The sequence below is a fragment of the Bos grunniens genome, chromosome 8, assembly GCF_055505025.1.
Source record: "Bos grunniens cultivar Pamir isolate PY7600 chromosome 8, Bosgru_T2T1.0, whole genome shotgun sequence".
Lineage (NCBI taxonomy): Eukaryota > Metazoa > Chordata > Mammalia > Artiodactyla > Bovidae > Bos > Bos grunniens.
Genome location: NC_141172.1, coordinates 78,761,716 through 78,779,751, shown reverse-complemented (window position 1 = coordinate 78,779,751; position 18,036 = coordinate 78,761,716). Strand labels below are relative to the sequence as shown.

The window sequence follows — 18,036 nt, the reverse complement described above, 5'->3', positions numbered from 1 at the left end:
ATCTCTTTAATCCATTTCAAAGTATTTGTGCAGGTGATAATATATAATTTACTGATTGATTGCTTCATGAAGTCCACACTTTTATTTCTATCATCCTGAACAGTTTTTCTCAAAGTTATGCTCATAAAAAGTATAAATATTTCGGCTTCATTTGTTTTATTTACTTCTTTTTTTCTGGGAGTCTTTGACACCTCTTATTTTAGATTTGTATTGTACCTGGTAGTGTCTAGAACCAATCAAAATAAGAGTTCTACTGAATTTGAGACTACACAACTTTATTTGCTAATTCCCTGTGAAGATGGGCCATCCTATCTTATTCAAAGGCAACTTTCAAGGGAAACACATTTCCTGCACCAACAGTGTGGCGTAGCCATTCCAATCCTAAATGAACAGGCTCCTTGCCCAGATATGGAAAAACATTTACAAAGCAGAAGCATCCTATCAAAATCTGACTTTAAAGGTGGCCTTCCTTTGAGGCCAGGAGTCTTCATCCCTATACTTGGGAGAATGTTCCTTAAGAGGGGATCTAGCAAGTGTGATATTTAAAATGTTCGACTGTGTAAATGGCAGATGCCTGAACATTCAGGTAGGTGTCAAGCTGGCATAAAATAGCCACACGTCAGAGCTGGATCCTTGCCCAGGACAGGTCTCTGACTCAGGGAATTCTTAAATGAACAGTTTATAATAGAACTTATTTCTCTCTAATTCATTATGAATTTAGAAAATGAATGTGTCCAATTAGAAAATAAATTAGACTAGTTCCACCCATTAGTGAAAGCAGTAGTAGTGAAAATCACTCAGTCATGCCCAACTCTTTGTGACCCCATGGACTGTAGCCTGCCAGGCTCCTCTGTCCATGGGATTCTCCAGGCAAGAATGCTGGAGTGGGTTGCCATTTCCTTCTCCAAGGGATCTTCCAGACCCAGGAATCAAACCAGGTCTCCTGCATCGCAGGCAGGTTCTTTACCGACTGAGCTATGAGGGAAGCCCCAGGTCCTAATGTGAAGATTTCAAAGCCCCACAGCAAAGCCTTAGAACTAGCACTCAAAGCTTTTTCCCTCTCAGCTTGACTTGGCTCGTTATTATATTTCTGTGAGCTTGATCTATTTCTTCTAAGGGAAAGAAATAGAGTAGTCCTGGACCAACTTCAGGTTGCTTGGGTACAGTTTAGGAAGGAAAAGGCTTTGTGCCTGTGCACCATTTTACATGAAGTTCAAATTTTAAAGCATAAGAGCCAGCATTTACACAACTGTTCTGAGCTTCCCCAAAATTGGATTTTCACTCTGGTGTTCATCCTCCAGGTGGCAGCAATCCCTCTTACCAGAAAGTGGCAATCTTGGTAGCTCTAGTTTTGCATCTGCCTGTGCCAATGCAGGAGACATAAGAGCTGTGAGTCCAATCCCTGGGTGAATATCACCTGGAGGAGGGCACAGCAACCCACTTCAATCTTCTTGCCTGGAGAATCCTGTGGACAGAGAAGCCTGGCGGGCTACAGTCCATAGGGTTGCAAAGTCAGACACGACTGAAGTGACTGAGCACACATGCACATGTGTCTCTCCATAATACACATCTCTATTCCAACAGTGTTCTTGCCTGGAGAATCCCAGGGACCAGGGAGCCTGGTAGGCTGCCGTCTGTGGAGTTGCACAGAGTTGGACATGACTGAAGTGACTTAGCTGTAACTGTTCCAATAGTGAAAGCAAACTTAGTGTCCCGGACTCAAATCTGCAAAGTGAAAGGCTCATGTAAATCCTAATCTGAGTAACTTTCAAACCTAGAAAATAGTCTCCCACATCACTGTAATTGTGTGTAGTTGTCTGACCTGATGTAGCCAGAAAGTGTTAGTCTCTCAGTCTTCTCCGACCCTTCATGACCCCATGGACTGTAGCCTACCAGGTTCCTCTGTCCGTGGGATTTTCCAGGCAAGAACACTGGAGTGGGTTGCCACTTCCTTCTCCAAGGGATCATCCCGACCCAGGGATTGAACCCACGTCTCCTGCATTGTCAGGTGGGTTCTTTACTGTCTGAGCCACCAGGGGTCTTCTGATGTAGCTGGCTGCTGCTGCTGCTGCTAAGTCGCTTCAGTCGTGTCCGACTCTGTGCAACCCCAGAAATGGCAGCCCACCAGACTCCCCTGTCCCTGGGATTCTCCAGGCAAGAACACTGGAGTGGGTTGCCATTTCCTTCTCCAATGCATGAATGTGAAAAGTGAAAGTGAAGTCGCTCAGCCGTGTCCCATTCTTAGCGACCCCATGGTCTGCAGCCCACCAGGCTCCTCCGTCTATGGGATTGTCCAGGCAAGAGTACTGGAGTCGGGTGCCATGGCCTGCTGGAACTCTAGCTATTCACAGAAAATTGATTTCCCCTCCCAAATGGCAGTGGTTAAACTACATTTCCCAGTGTGCCTCAGGGTAGATGTGATTATTGTGACTGAATTTAGCTGATGGCTTATGAGTGGAAGTACCTTTATAGAAATAAGTGTAAATCTTCTGCCCCTTGTCCCACTTCCACAGTCTGGTTACAGTGAGCCCCTAAGAGCCACAAAGATGGAAAGAGTCTGGGTTCCTGAGTTACCTCCTGGAGAACAAACATCAGAGTTGCAATAACCAGGACTATTACACAAGTGAGGAGTCTAATTCTATTGCACTTGAACCATTGTACCTCCTGGGGTTTCTTTGTTACAGCACTTTTGCTTACTCTAACACCATACTCTGAAGATAATGTTAAAATGGACATTTCTTTTTTATTTTTCTGATTTTTTTCCTTTATTTTATCATAGTTGAAAAATGAAATCACTTAACATGAATATTTGATACATAATTTCCTTAGAACTTCTCTATGGTGAAACAAAACTGTACATATTTAAAGAGTGTATATAATATTAACACTCATGACAATTTCAAACCAACTAGCATCGATATAGCTTCAAATTACTATTAGTTGTGGCTATATATGGAAAAAAGACACAAAGCTTATTACGGCCCAGCATGCCAGAAAGACTTAATCTTACATTGTCACAGAGCTCAAACATGGCTCTGTGTAGACATGTAGAATGTGAAGACACTGTAAACTGCCATCTACTTCTTCTAAGTCTCTTAAAACAAAGGTTGGAAAAATACTCAGTATCTCAAATACCGTAACTAACAAAAATATCTCCATTAACTACTTTTTGCCCAGAGTGATTAAGGACAAAAAAATAGGAATTCTTGTAGCTTTATTACCTGATAAACTGCTAATAAGGCTCCATTAGAAGTTCTTTAGACATTATACCAGAGAAGGCAATGGCAACCCATTCCAGTACTCTTGCCTGGAAAATCCCATGGATGGAGGAGCCCGCTAGGCTACAGTCTATGGGGTTGCGAAGAGTTGGACACGACTGAGCGACTTCACTTTCACTTTTTACTTTCATGCACTGGAGAAGAAAATGGCAACCCACTCCAATGTTCTTGCCTGGAGAATCCCAGGACAGAAGCCCGGGGGCTGCCGTCTATGGGGTTCCACAGAGTCGGACACAACTGATGTGACTTAGCAGCAGCAGCAGACGTTACACCAAGTTGTCTTGGTCTTCTGATCATATATATATTCACATATATATATGCATTTTTTCAAGTAAAGAAATGTTTAACAGACGTAAACTATTTATTGAATATTTGCCACCAAATATTGTTAAATACATTATCTTGCAGCATATCACTTTCAGGTTAAAATGTCAGAAACAAATACCAATATTTACAATTCTTTTAAAGAACGTTATATAATGACACACTAAGGCATAAATTCTTTTGGCTTATAATTCTTAAAAGAATGATAATAGCAAAAGTGATGCAAAATCTTCAGTGTGAGATTATGATTAAGCTACATTTTACAAAAATGTGGTGTAAGATGGCAATAATCCCATTCAACATCCTGGGTTATTAGATCCCTTCAGGAGGGACTGATAATTTATACAGTCAAACTTTAAAATTTACAGATAAAGGCAGTCCAATGATGCCACTGAGAAGTATGTCTCTTAACATACACAACTCTCAGGCCACAGTTTTGAAGGTCTGAAGTATCAAGTTGGTTTGATGATTTAGTCTGTTGGCACTTATGAAAACATTTATTGCCTTGCCATCTTTAAAATAAGTTTTCAGAGTATAACTGAAACTTTTGGAGTACTTTACAAATTCTTTCTTTTGGTGTTCAAGTGCCCTGCGGTTCTGGTATTGATATTTCTTGAAGACATTGTTTACTGTATCAAGAAGTTCTTTTACTGCACTAGCTATATCCTTGATTGTCTGCAGAAACCTCACTCTGTTGTTGATCTCATCTGGGATCTTACTGAGAATTTGTTTAAGTCCTTGTGCCTTTTCGTTTAGGTCCTGAAATTCTGGCTTTGATCGTTCAATCATATACTCTTCTACATCACCAGCTGTCATTTGAAGAAGGGATTCTGTGAAGTTGACTTCTACACTTTTTTCCCTCTAAAATTCTCATAATTATGTCTTGTGTGAGTCCTAGATTTTCCTTTTCAGCCTTAATGAAAGCTGCTCTCAATGTCTGAGCTGCAGACAGATTTACTCGTTCTAGCTCATTAAACACAGGATACATGACTGCATAGAGGGGCAGAGAAACCATAGAAGTGGTCTCAGCTTCATTCTTCATCTCTTCCATTGTCATCCTCATTCAAAAGCCAACTACAGTAGAAAAAGCAGTGCTAAAATGCAGAGGAATCTTCATTCACAGCAGTCTTTCTTCTCTTTTTTGCGATAAAAGAATAAAGCACAAAACATATACTGACCGGTTACTAAGGTACTGACTTCACTTGCCACCTTTGAAGCCCTTTTCAACTCCCTGATCAATTCACTCTGGTGATGCCGGACAGACCCTAGAGGAACCCTAAAATTGACATTTCTGAATTTTTTTCTGAATGTATAAGTGGGAGATGGTGGTGAAGGATAGAGAAACCTGGTGTGCTGCAGTCCATGGGGTCTCAAAGAATCAGACGTGACTGAGCAATCAAATAACAGCATGTAAGGGTAATCAACATGGACATCTATTGTCTTGAATAAACTAAGACACTGATTTAAATCTTTTATAACTTAAGTTTTTAAGTAACACAAAATAATTTGTTTCAAAAGAAAGGTAAATTTTATATTTTTATTTTTGGATGCTCTCAAATTTTTATAAAAGAGTTCTCCAAATATTGTCAAAAAATCATCTAGAATGTATATTTTTTGATAAATGAATATTCTTTTATGAATGCACACTCATTCTTTTATTTTAAGGTACAGTATAGGACAGTACTTCTCAGTTTGCTTATATTCTAACAGTGAAGAAATTAGATTCATGCATATATATAACTTGGGCTTCCCTGGTGGCTTAAATGGTAAAGAATCTGCCTGCAGTGAAGGAGACCCAGGTTTGATCCCTGGGTTGAAAAGATCCCTGGAGAAGGGAATGACAATCCACTCCAGTATTCTTGCCTGGAGAATCCCATGGACAGAGGAGCCTGGTGGGCTACAGTTCACAGGGTGGCAAAGAGTCAGACGCGACTAAGCAACTAACACTTTCATATATAACTTAGCACAATAGTTTGTGATAGGTTCCAAAAACTGGTTTAGAAGTTATTAAATTTGAAAACATTCAACACTGAGAAAGTATGTGTGTATGTTTCTGGGTGACTAATAAGTCTCAGAAATGTAAATATTGATGACTATAATAAAGCATTTACTATAGAAATAAGATTAAATTATTTCTATTTTAGTTTCGGGAATGCAAAGACAGAAATAAACTTTTTAAAAAATGTACAAATGTTTTCAGGGTTCAAAGACCTCAAGTTCTATTAAAATGAACAGCTGTCTTAAGATCTGTGGAGAAAATCAAGATAAAACCAACAGTCTTGAATTACATGAGGGAAATTTTGAAACAGCATTACGAAAAAGTTGGAGGTAACATAGTTGCCACTGAAAAATGACAATTTGTTATTTCAACACCTTCACATTCTCAGAGGTATAAGCTGTGACTACATTGTCAACCATACTCCTGCATGCTCTTGAAAGAGAATTAAAACTGGTTAAAGACAAATACCCCTTCACGGGTCACTGCCCTGTCATGGTGAAGGGGCTTATGTAACTCCGTGAAGCTATGAGCCATGCCGTGCAGGGCCACCCGAGACAGATGGGTCATAGCAGAGAATTCTGACAAAACGTGATCCAATGGAGGCGGGAATGGCAAACCACCTCAGTATATCTGCTGTGAGAACCTCATGAACTGTAAAAAAGGACAAAAGGATATGACAGTGAAGACGAGTCCCCCAGGTCTGAAGGTGTCCAGCATGCTACTGGGGAAGAGCGAAGTGAAAGTCATTCAGTGGTGTCTGACTCTTTGCAACCCCATGGACTGTAGTCCATGGAATTCTCCAGGCTAGAATACTGGAGTGGGTAGTCTTCCCCTTCTCCAGGGGATCTTTCCAACCCAGGGATCGAACCTAGGTCTCCCGCATTGCAGGTGGATTTTTTTTACCAACTGAGCTATCACAGAAACCCAGGAAGAGCAAAAGAGATCTACTAAATAGCCTCAGAAAGAATGAAGAGGCTGGGCCAAAGCAGAAATGATGCTCAGCTGTGGGTAGATCTGGCGATGAAAGTAAAATCCAATGCTTCGATAACAGTACTGCATAGGAACCTGGAATGTTAGGGCCATGAATCTAGGTAAATTGCACGTGGTCAAGCAGGAGATGGTAAGAATAAACATAGGCATCTTAGGAATCAGTGAACTAAAATGGACAGGAATGGGCAAATTTAATTCATATGACCATTATATCTACTACTGTGGCAAGAATCCCATAGAAGAAATGGAGTAGCCCTCATAATCAACAAAAGAGTCTAAAATGCAGTATTTGGATGCAACCTCAAAAATGACAGAAAGATCTCCATTTGTTTCCAAGGCAAGCCATTCAACATCACAGTAATTCAAGTCTATGTCCCTACCACCGATTCTGAAGAAGCTGAAGTTGATCAGTTCTATGAAGACCTAGAAGACCTATGAAGATCTCCTAGAACTAACACCAAAAAAAGATGTTCTATTCATCATTGGGGATTGGAATGCAAAAGTAGGAGGTCAAGAGATACCCGGAGTAACAGGCAAGTTTGGCCCTGGAGAACAAAATGAAGCAGGGCAAAGGCTAACTGAATTCTGCCAAGAGAATGCATTGGTCATAGCAAATACCCTTTTCAATCACACAAGAGATGACTTTACACATGGACATCACCATATGGCCAATATCAAAATCAAATTGATTGCATTCTTTGTACCTGAAAATGGAGAAGCTGTATACAATTAGCAAAAACAAGACCTGGAGCTGACTGTGGCTGAGAGCACCAGCTTCTCATAGCAAAATTCATTCTTAAACTAAAGAAAGTGGGGAAAACCACTAGGCCAGCTAGGTATGACTTCAACCAAATCCCCTATGCATATGCAGTGGAGGTAATGAATAGATTCAAGGGATTAGATCTAGTTAAGAGTATGCCTGAAGAACTATGGATAGAAGTCTGTAATATTGTACAGGAGGCAGCAAACAAAACCATCCCAAAGAAATAGAAAAGCAAGAAGGCAAAGTGGTTATCTGAGGAGATCTTACAAACAGTTAAAAAAACAAGAGAAGTGAAAAGCAAGGGAGAAAGGGAAAGGTATATCAAACTAAACACAGATTTCCAAAGAACAGCACAGAGAGACAAGAAGGCCTTCTTCAGTGAACAGTGTATAGAACTAGAAGAAAACCTCAGAAGGCGAAAGACTAGAGATCTCTTCAGGAAAGTTGGAGATATCAAAGGAGCATTTTGCCCAAAGATGAGCATGACAAAGGACATAAATTGTAGAGACCTAGTAGATGCTGAAGAGATCAAGAAGAGATGGAAAGAATACATGGAAGATCCATGAATACAAAAAAGAATACAAAAAAGATCCAAATGAACTGGATTACTTCAATGATGTGGTCAGCCACCCAGAGCCAGACATCTGAAGAGAAAGTCAAGTGGGCCTTAGGAAGCACTGCTGGTAATAAAGCTAGTGGATGTGAGGGAATTCCAATAGAACTATTTAAAACCCTAAAGGATGATGCCACCAAGGTGTTGCATTCATTATGTCAACAAATTTGGAAGACCCAGCAGTGGCCACAAGATTGGAATAGGCCAATCCTCATCCCAATTCCCATGAAGGGTAGTACTAAAGAATGTGCTAACCATCGGACAATTGCACTCATCTTCCATGCTAGTGAGGTCATGCTTAAAATCTTGCATGCCAGACTTTAGCATTATTGGAACCAAGAACTTCCAGACATCCAAGCTGGGTTTAGAAAAGGAAGAGGAATCAGAGGTCAAATTGCCACGATTTGCTGGATCATAGAGAAAACAAAGGAATTCCAGGAACACATCTACCTCTGTTTAATCGACTATGCCAAGCTTTTGACTGTGTGGATCATAATATACTGTGAAAAGCTCTTAAAGAGATGGAAATATCTGACCATCTTACCTGTCTCCTGAGAAATCTGTATGCAGGTTAAGAAGCAACAGTTAGAACCCTGTATAGAACAACTGATTGGTTCAAGGTTGAGAAAGGAATACCGCAGGGCTGTCTGCTGTCACCCTGTTTGTTTAATCTATACACTGAGAACATAGTGAGAAATGCCAGGCTGGATGAGTTACAAGCTGGAATCAAGATAGGTGGGAGAAACATCAACAACCTCAGATACGCGGGTGGTACCACTCTAATGGCAGAAAGTGAAGAGGAACTGAAGTGCCTCTTGATGAGGGTGAAGGAGAAGAGTGAAAGATCTGGCTTAAAATTAAACATTAAAAAACTCAGATCATGGCATCTGGCTCCATTACTTCATGGCAAATAGAGGAGGAAAAGGTAGAATTAGTGACAGATTTCCTCTTCCTGGGCTCTAAAATCAGTGAAGATGGTGACTGCAGCCATGAAATCAGAAGACATTTGCTTCTTGGCAGGAAAGCTGCCAAACCTAGACAGAGTGTTTAAAAGCAGAGACATAACTTGGCTGACAAAGGTCCGTGGAGTCAAGGCTATGATCTTCCCAGAGGTCACTTACGGTTATGAGAGCAGGAACTTAAAGAAGGCTGAGCACTGAAGAATTGATGCCTTCAAACTGTGGTGCTGGGAAAAACTCCTGAGAGTTCCTTGGACAGCAAGGAGATCAAATCAGTCAACTTTAGGGAAATCAACCCTGAATACTCATTAGAAGGACTGATGCTGAAGATGAAACTCCAGTATTTTGGTCTTCTGATGTGAACAGCTGACTCATTGGAAAAGTCCCTGATGCTGGGAAAGATTGAAGGCAGAAGGAGAAGAAGGTGTCAGAGGATGAGATGGCTGGATGGCATCACCAATGCAATGAACATGGGCAAATTTCAGGAGATGGTGAGGAACTGAGAGACCTGGTGTGCTGCAGTCCACGGGGTTGCAAAGATTTGGATACGCTGGGTGACTGAACAACAACAAAAGACAAATACTGTATGATATCACTTATATGTGGAATCTAAAATATACTACAAACTAGCAAATATACCAACAGAGCAGAAGACTTACAGATACAGAGAACATATGGTGGTTATGTTGGGATGAGGAGCAATGTATGGGCGGGGGTGGGGTTGAGAAGAACAAATTATTGGATGCTAAGACAAGAAAATGAGAGATACCAAGGGAACATTTCATGCAAAGATGGGCTTGATAAAGGACAGAAATGGTATGGACCTAACAGAAGCAGAAGTTATTAAGAAGAGGTGGCAAGAATACACAGAAGAACTATACAAAAAAGATCTTCATGACCCAGATATTCACAATGGTGTGATCACTCGCCTAGAGCCAGATATCCTGGAATTTGAAGTCAAGTGGGCCTTAGAAAGCATCACTTTGAACAAAGCTAGTGGAGGTGATGGAATTCCAGTTGAGCTATTTCAAATCCTAAAAGATGATGCTGCAAAAGTGCTGCACTCAACATGCGAGCAAATTTGGAAAACTCAGCAGTGGCCACAGGACTGGAAAAGGTCAGTTTTCATTCCAATGCCAAAGAAAGGCAATGCCAAAGAATGCTCAAACTACCGCACAATTGCACTCATCTCACACGCTAGTAAAGTAATGCTCAAAATTCTCCAAGCCAGGCTTCAGCAATACGGGAACCATGAACTTCCAGATATTCAAGCTGGTTTTAGAAAAGGCAGAGGAACCAGAGATCAAATTGCCAATATCTGCTGGATCATGGAAAAAGCAAGAGAGTTCCAGAAAAACATCTATTTCTGCTTTATTGACTATGCCAAAGCCTTTGACTGTGTGGATCACAACAAACTGTGGAAAATTCTTCAAGAGATGGGAATACCAGACCACCTGACCTGTCTCTTGAGAAACCTGTATGCAGGTAAGGAAGCAGCAGTTAGAACTGGACATGGAACAACAAACTGGTTCCAAATAGGAAAAGGAGTACGTCAAGGCTGTATATTGTCACCCTGCTTATTTAACTTATATGCAGAGTACATCATGAGAAACGCTGGGATGGAGAAGCACAAGCTGAAATCAAGGTTGCCGGGAGAAATCTCAATAACCTCAGATATGCAGATGATACCACCCTTATGGCAGAAAGTGAAGAGGAACTAAAAGCCTCTTGATGAAAGTGAAAGAGGAGAATGAAAAAGATGGCTGAAAGCTCAACATTTAGAAAACTAAGATCATGGCATCTGGTCCCATCACTTCATGGCAAATAGATGGGGAAACAGTGGAAACAGTGTCAGACTTTATTTTTGTGGGCTCCAAAATCACTGCAGATGGTGATTGCAGCCACAAAATTAAAAGATGCTTACTCTTTGGAAGGAAAGTTATGACCAACCTAGACAGCATATTAAAAAGCAGAGACTACTTTGCCAACAAAGGTCTGTCTTGCCAAGGCTATGGTTTTTCCAGTGGTCATGTATGGATGTGAGAGTTGGACTATAAAGAAAGCTGAGTGCCGAAGAATTGATGCTTTTGAACTGTGGTGTTGGAGAAGACTCTTGAGAGTCCCTTGGACTGCAAGGAGATCCAACCAGTCCATTCTAAAGGAGATCAGTCCTGGGTGTTCATTGGAAGGACTGATGTTGAAGCTGAAACTCCAATACTTTGGCCACCTCACGCGAAGAGCTGACTCATTTGAAAAGACCCTGATGCTGGGAAAGATTAAGGGCAGGAGGAGAAGGGGACAACAGAGGATGAGATGGATGGATGGTATCACCAACTCGATGGACATGAGTTTGGGTAAACTCTGGGAGTTGGTAATGGAGCAGGAGACCTGGTGTGCTGGGATTCATGGGGTTGCAAAGAGTAGGACACAACTGAGCGACTGGACTGAACTGAACTGAAGACAGGCTCAAGGAAGGATATACTGTTCAATGTGGGGAATAGAACCAATATTTTGTAGTAACTGCAAATGGTAAATAACCATTAAATGGTATAAGAAATTTAAAAAATTTAAAAATTATAAAATAAATTTAAATTTAAAAATGAAACAAAGGTCCCAAAATAGTCAAGGCACTAGAATAATAGGTAAAAGGACTTGCTCCATCATCTATGAAGATACTGCTATTTCTACTGCAATTAAGACACTGATATTGTTACAAGAATTGGAAAATCAAGAGAAATAAAAGTCCAGAAGAAAAACTGGTTTTACTAACAGTCAGGGCTAACCATCGATTACTCTCTTCAGTTTCTAGATCATGGTCTGATAGGTGCAGCTATTCAGTAACAATTTCAGAAATCCTAAAAGCAGTGTTAAAGTTCACTCTTTACTTTTTACTTTTACTTTACTTTACTTTTCACTCTTTACTCTTTACTTTTTACTTTTCCCAAGACTAGTAAAACGCGTGAACGCCTGTTTTTTCTTTTTCTTGGGACTGTGATCATTATGTCAGGATTTCATGGCTAAAAAACAAGGTCTAGATTTTCAACGATCATTTCACAGTTCATGTCTTCTCCTCCTATGTGAGCAAATGGATGAGTGTACAATATTATTGCTCAAATCCTTGGAGGCCTACCTAATCCATGCCCTAATGCACACAATAATTCCAGGGAACAGAGGGCTATTTTTCTAACCAAGACGAGCTTTACTTCTTTGTTGTTCATGCTAGATTTATTTGCAAAATGATGAAAAGGTCCTTACTGTTCTGAACAAAAACAGGACAAACTATAAATGGATTTTAGTAAAATACATTTTCAACATTCTTATTTTCCTAGTGCTATACAGTGGAAATCTAGCTTACTTTGTGAATATAAATTATAGGAATTCAACTATAAGTACTTGACAAAAAAAGAAAATTGATGACAAATACATACATTACTGATGTTTTAAAGGATTTAAAAGAGGAATTTGGATTAACCTCAATTTTAGTCTTTTGCATTAGAACTTAACTTTAATGTATGAAACAATTCTACTGTACCTAACTTTTTGATTACTAAAAGAAAACTGAAACTTGGAAGCTTTCTGTAAAGTAAAAACTAACTTTGATTATATTTTAAAGTTTGCATGTGATCACTATTATTAGTTTTATAGTCTTTATAAGATAATTTTAGTTTACTGAAGACAGTCTTTTAACCACCTTAAAGATTAAATACTTACTTATCTAAAGAACTCTGACTTGTTTTGGCTGAGTCATCCTTACCCCCCAAAATGTGAGAACATTTTTGTTTGTTCCTTAAAGAAATTCCCAGCCAACTGTCAATGCTTTCTTTTTTGTCTTTTCAAATGGTTTATGGATTAATGCTTAATATCATGACATAGTACTTAAATTTTTGAGACTATTCTCATTTTATCACTACTCTATTTTAAACCAATATTTTCAAATCAAGAAGGAATCACAACTACTTTTCTGTTAAACACTTTGGGGAAAAAGAGAGGAGATAGCTACGTGTCTGCTATCATACTTAATATATGCTGTAAGGGAACAAAATTTGCCACTCTGAAATGTTTTTTTGGTGTGCAAATTATTTCATACTGAAAACAGTCAACATCCAAGAGAACCTTTGACCTTCCCCCTAACTCTCTAAAAGAAAGTAGATACAGGATTTTGTTTCCCGGAAGGGTGCTTTCACTGTAGATACAAGTGTAGTATAAATTAGGCGTGTTTCTCTGGGTCTCTCTCTTCCCTGAATACATGTTATTAAACAGTTGTTTTCCTCCTATTAATCTGTCTCATGTCAGATTAATTCTCAGACCAGCCAGAAGAACCTAGAAGCGTAGAGGAAAATTCTTCCTCCTCAACACTGTGATATATGATATATGTGGGATATACACTAAAATAAGATTTAAAGGAAACATGATGTCTTGGCTTGGGCTGCCATAACAAAATACAGTCAACTGGATGATGTTTCAACAAAAGAAATGTGTTTCTCATAGTTCTGGGGATTGTAAGCCCCAGATAAGGGTGCTAGCATGGTCAAGCTCTGGAGAGGATCCTCTTCTGGGCTGCAGATGGCTGACTTCTTATTGGGTTTTCAAGTGGCTAAAAAGGGGCAAGCTGCTTCTCTGGCCTTTTCTTGTAAGGATACCAATCCCACTCAAGTGGGTCTCACCCTCATAACTTAATTACCTCCAAATACTACCACATTAGGGAACTTCCCTGGTGGTCCAGGGGTTAAGACTTCGCCTTCCAACACAGAGGGTGTGGGTTCGACCCCTGGTCAGGAAGCTAAGGTCCCACATGCCTTGGGGTCAAAAACCTAAAACAGAAGCAATACTGTAACAAATTCAATTAAAGAAAAAACTTAAAAAAAAAAAATACTACCACATTGGTAATTAGATTTCAACATAAATTTTGAGTCAGTCCCTAACACATGAGAGATGAGTTTTCAAGAGTAGTTAATTCCAAGCAGGGACATGGGTGGAAAGACTTTAGGGAGGACGGTGTATTTGAATTGGACACTGAAGTGTAAAAGTAAGCCTGCATTTCTCAAGTCATAAAATCAGGCGGATATAGCAATGGAATTTTTCCCTCTAAAACTGAACTGAAATTCTATCTCAAGCTCCTCTTTCTGCCTAATATCAGAAAATCTAATCTGGATACTTCCAGGTAAACTCAGATGTAGAGATTTCTTATGAATTTCCACTGAAATTCAGTCCTACACAGCTAGTCAAGGTGTAGTCTGTGGACATTATTTTGCTGGAAATGCAGACTCTTTTTCCCAACTGCGATCTTCTGAATGCAAGAATGAAGATCTTATCAACAGTTTCTGAATTAGAATCAGCAGTTTCACAAGATTCCCTGGTGATTTCTATGCACATTAAAACTTGAGAAATCCTGACAGTGTTTGTCTCTCCCTTTCTCTTATGTACCCTGTCAAGGTCAGTTGCTGACTCTGCTGCAGACTGCCAACCAGTCTCCTCTCAGATGGCTGAGCCCTCCACTGTGGCCAGCCTCAGCTGAGATGAAAGCTGATCTCCATCGGAGGTCTGGCCTTACTTTCCTCCTCTCTCATGGTTTTCCTTTGTTCCGATGGCAAGGCCTTTAAGGATCTTCCATATCCTCTCTTTCCACTAATCTCACATTTCTCTAGCTTCTGGAAAATTCCTCTGTTGTCCTAGAGTCTTGCTGGCTGGCGTGGTCTTTGTGGAATCCCATCAGTCTAGGGCTCTGATGGTCAGGTAGTCAGTTACCACGGGCGCAATGGCTTCCTTGTAGTTGGGTAGGTATGCTGTCCAGGTTGTGTTTAACTATGCATCCCTGAGTTCATAATAGACAATAAATACTGAGGAGAAGTAAAATGTAAAAGGTGCTGAGTGTCACAAATTCTTCAACAGTTTCCTTATTAATTTCATCCATTCTCCTAATGAACATTTATTGAGTAGCCAATATACATCAGATTGGACTAAGAATCAGGATTGAAAAGATTATAATCCCCACTTCAAGGAAATTAGGAAATACATGGCATTAATTATGCATAAAGAAAATAATGGGAGCAGACTATAGGTCATAAACTGTTAACCCATTAGTGGTTGGAGAGAAAAGGCAAATTTATTATCCTAATACAATGAATGTTAGGCATATATTAGTAAGAATATTGCTTTCATGTAGTTTCCAAATTATACATATTGTATAATGTTTGAAAATTCTTATCTGTTACTGGAAAGTAATTCCTTTATTAATCAATGAGAACTGTATTAGTCAGTGCAATCTTGGCCATTCATTTCATAACTCTACATATATGAAAGTAATGAGCCTAGTCACTGAGTTGTGTCTGACTTTTTGTGACCCCATGGACTGTAGCCCACCAGGCTCCTCTGTCCATGGGGATTCTCCAGGCAAGAATACTGGAGTGGGTTGCCATGACCTCCTCCAGGGGATCTTCCCAACCCAGGGATCAAACCCAGGTCTCCTGTATTACAGACAGATTCTTTACCATCTGAGCCACCAGGGGAGCCCAAGAATACTGGAGTGGGTAGCCTATCCCTTCTCCATGGGATCTTCCTAACCCAGGAATCGAACCGGGGTGTCCTGTATCGCAAGCAGATTCTTTACCAGTTGAGCTACCAGGGAAGCCCAAGTAATAAAGCTATTTAAAAAATATCTGTCAGGATTTTTCTTATTTCAAATTGGGTCTTCCAAATGGGCAAGATTTTATTGCTAATGCAATAAAATGACATGGAGAATAAAAAGGCATAGAGAAGACATTGAGATACTAAAACACAGGACCTGGATTCTCTCAGTTAAAAGAGTAAGGTTATCAACAAAATACTTTTCTTTTCTAGAATAAGAATATCCATAAAAATGACCTCCTCAAGCTAAATATGATCTTACTATATGATCCCACAATCACTAGTAGGTATTTACCCATTTGTATTGAAGACCTATGTGCACACATTATTTAGCATCAAAAAGAAATTAATCACTTAAGCACTACAAGACATAGAGGAATCTTAAATGCATATTGCTAAGGGAGAAGAAGCCAGTCTGAAAGGACTATGTACTGTAGGATTCCAACTATATGACATTCTGGGAAAGGCAAAACTATAGAGATAACAATAAAGAGATCAGTGGTTTCCAGGGAGAAATAGGTGGAGCAAAGGGGACTTTTAGAGCAATGAAACTCTTTTCATGATACTGTAGTGATGCAAATGTGATATCATGTATTTGTCAAAACCTACAGAACCTTATAACACAAAAAGTGAAATGCAATGTATGCAATTTTTTTAAAAATTTGGGTGGTCAGATTATACACTATGAAAAAATGCAGACTCTAATGCAGGTTCAAGAGACTCTGTATTACAATATATGAAACAATCTCACTGAAGGAATTGGGGGCCGGAAGTTGCTGACAAATAACTTTGAAAGTGAATGGAGTCCGTAAAATAGAGGGCAAAAGGAACTGCATGTGGTATTGTATTCTGGCTGATAAAATTGTTTCCTTTGGGAGAGATGGCATTGTGAGACTGCTCTACATATATATTGGACTTGAACAGTTTAATAAATTGATGACAGATGTGGGAGCCAAGTTTCTTACCAATGAAGTGGGAATTTATGAATCAGCAAATTTGGAAAACTCAGCAGTGGCCAGGACTGGAAAAGGTCAGTTTTCATGCCAATCTCAAACAAAGGCAATGCCAAAGAATGCTCAAACTACCACACAATTGCACTCATCGCACACACTAGTAAAGTGATGCTTAAAATTCTCCAAGCCAGGCTTCAGCAATACATGAACCGTGAACTTCCAGATGTTCAAGCTGGTTCTAGAAAAGGCAGAGGAACCAGAGATCAAATTGCCAACATCCACTGGATCATGGAAAAAGCAAGAGAGTTCCAGAAAAACATCTATTTCTGCTTTATTGACTATGCCAAAACCTTTGACTGTGTGGATCACAATAAACTGGAAAATTCTGAAAGAGATGGGAATACCAGACCACCTGACCTGCCTCTTGAGAAGCCTATATGCAGGTCAGGAAGCAACAGTTAGAACTGGACATGGAACAACAGACTGGTTCCAAATAGGAAAAGGAGTATGTCAAGGCTGTATATTGTCACCCTGCTTATTTAACTTATATGCAGAGTACATCATGAGAAATGCTGGGCTGGAAGAAGCACAAGCTGGAATCAAGATTGCCAGGAGAAATCTCAATAACCTCAGATATGCAGATGACACCACCCTTATGGCAGAAAGTGAAGACAAACTGAAAAGCCTCTTGATGAAAGTGAAAGTGGAGAGTGAAAAAGTTGGCTTAAAGCTCAACTTTCAGAAAACGAAGATCATGGCATGTGGTCCCATCACTTCATGGCAAATAGATGGAGAAACAGTGGAAACAGTGTCAGACTTTATTTTTCTGGGCTCCAAAATCACTACAGAATGTGATTGCAGCCATGAAATTAAAAGACACTTACTCCTTGGAAGGAAAGTTATGACCAATATAGACAGCATATTCAAAAGCAGAGACATTACTTTGTCAACAAATGTCCGTCTAGTCAAGGCTATGGTTTTTCCAGTGGTCATGTATGGATGTGAGAGTTGGACTGTGAAGAAAGCTGAGCACCGAAGAATTGATGCTTTTGAACTGTGGCATTGGAGAAGACTGTTGAGAGTCCCTTGGACTGCAAGGAGATCCAACCAGTCCATCCTAAAGGAGATCAGTCCTGGGTGTTCATTGGAAGGACTGATGTTGAAGCTGAAACTCCAATACTTTGGCCACCTGATGCGAAGAGCTGACTCATTGGAGAAGACCCTGATGCTGGGCAAGATTGAGGGCAGGAGGAGAAGGGGATGACAGAGGATGAGATGGTTGGATGGCATCACCAACTCAGTGGACATGGGTTTGGGTGGACTCCAGGAGTTGGTAATGAACAGGGAGCCTGCAGGGAGGCTGCAGTTCATTGGGTCACAAAGAATCAAACACGACTCAGCGACTGAACTGAACTGAAGGGTAGGAGTTTAGAATGACCCATGTAATGGATTAGAGATGGAGGCATCAGGAAGAACTCAGGTTTAACTTAATAAGTTAACTCATGTTACCTTGGATACAGATGACAGAAATGT

At 40.0% G+C, this 18,036-nt stretch overlaps 1 pseudogene across 1 annotated transcript; it reads right to left on the bottom strand.

Moving 5' to 3' along the window:
- Positions 1–3,773: 3,773 nt before the first annotated feature.
- Positions 3,774–4,845, bottom strand: LOC147367521 (programmed cell death protein 10 pseudogene; annotated as a pseudogene). Its single transcript, XR_015168834.1, has one exon. The product of XR_015168834.1 is annotated as a programmed cell death protein 10 pseudogene (transcript).
- Positions 4,846–18,036: the final 13,191 nt, after the last annotated feature.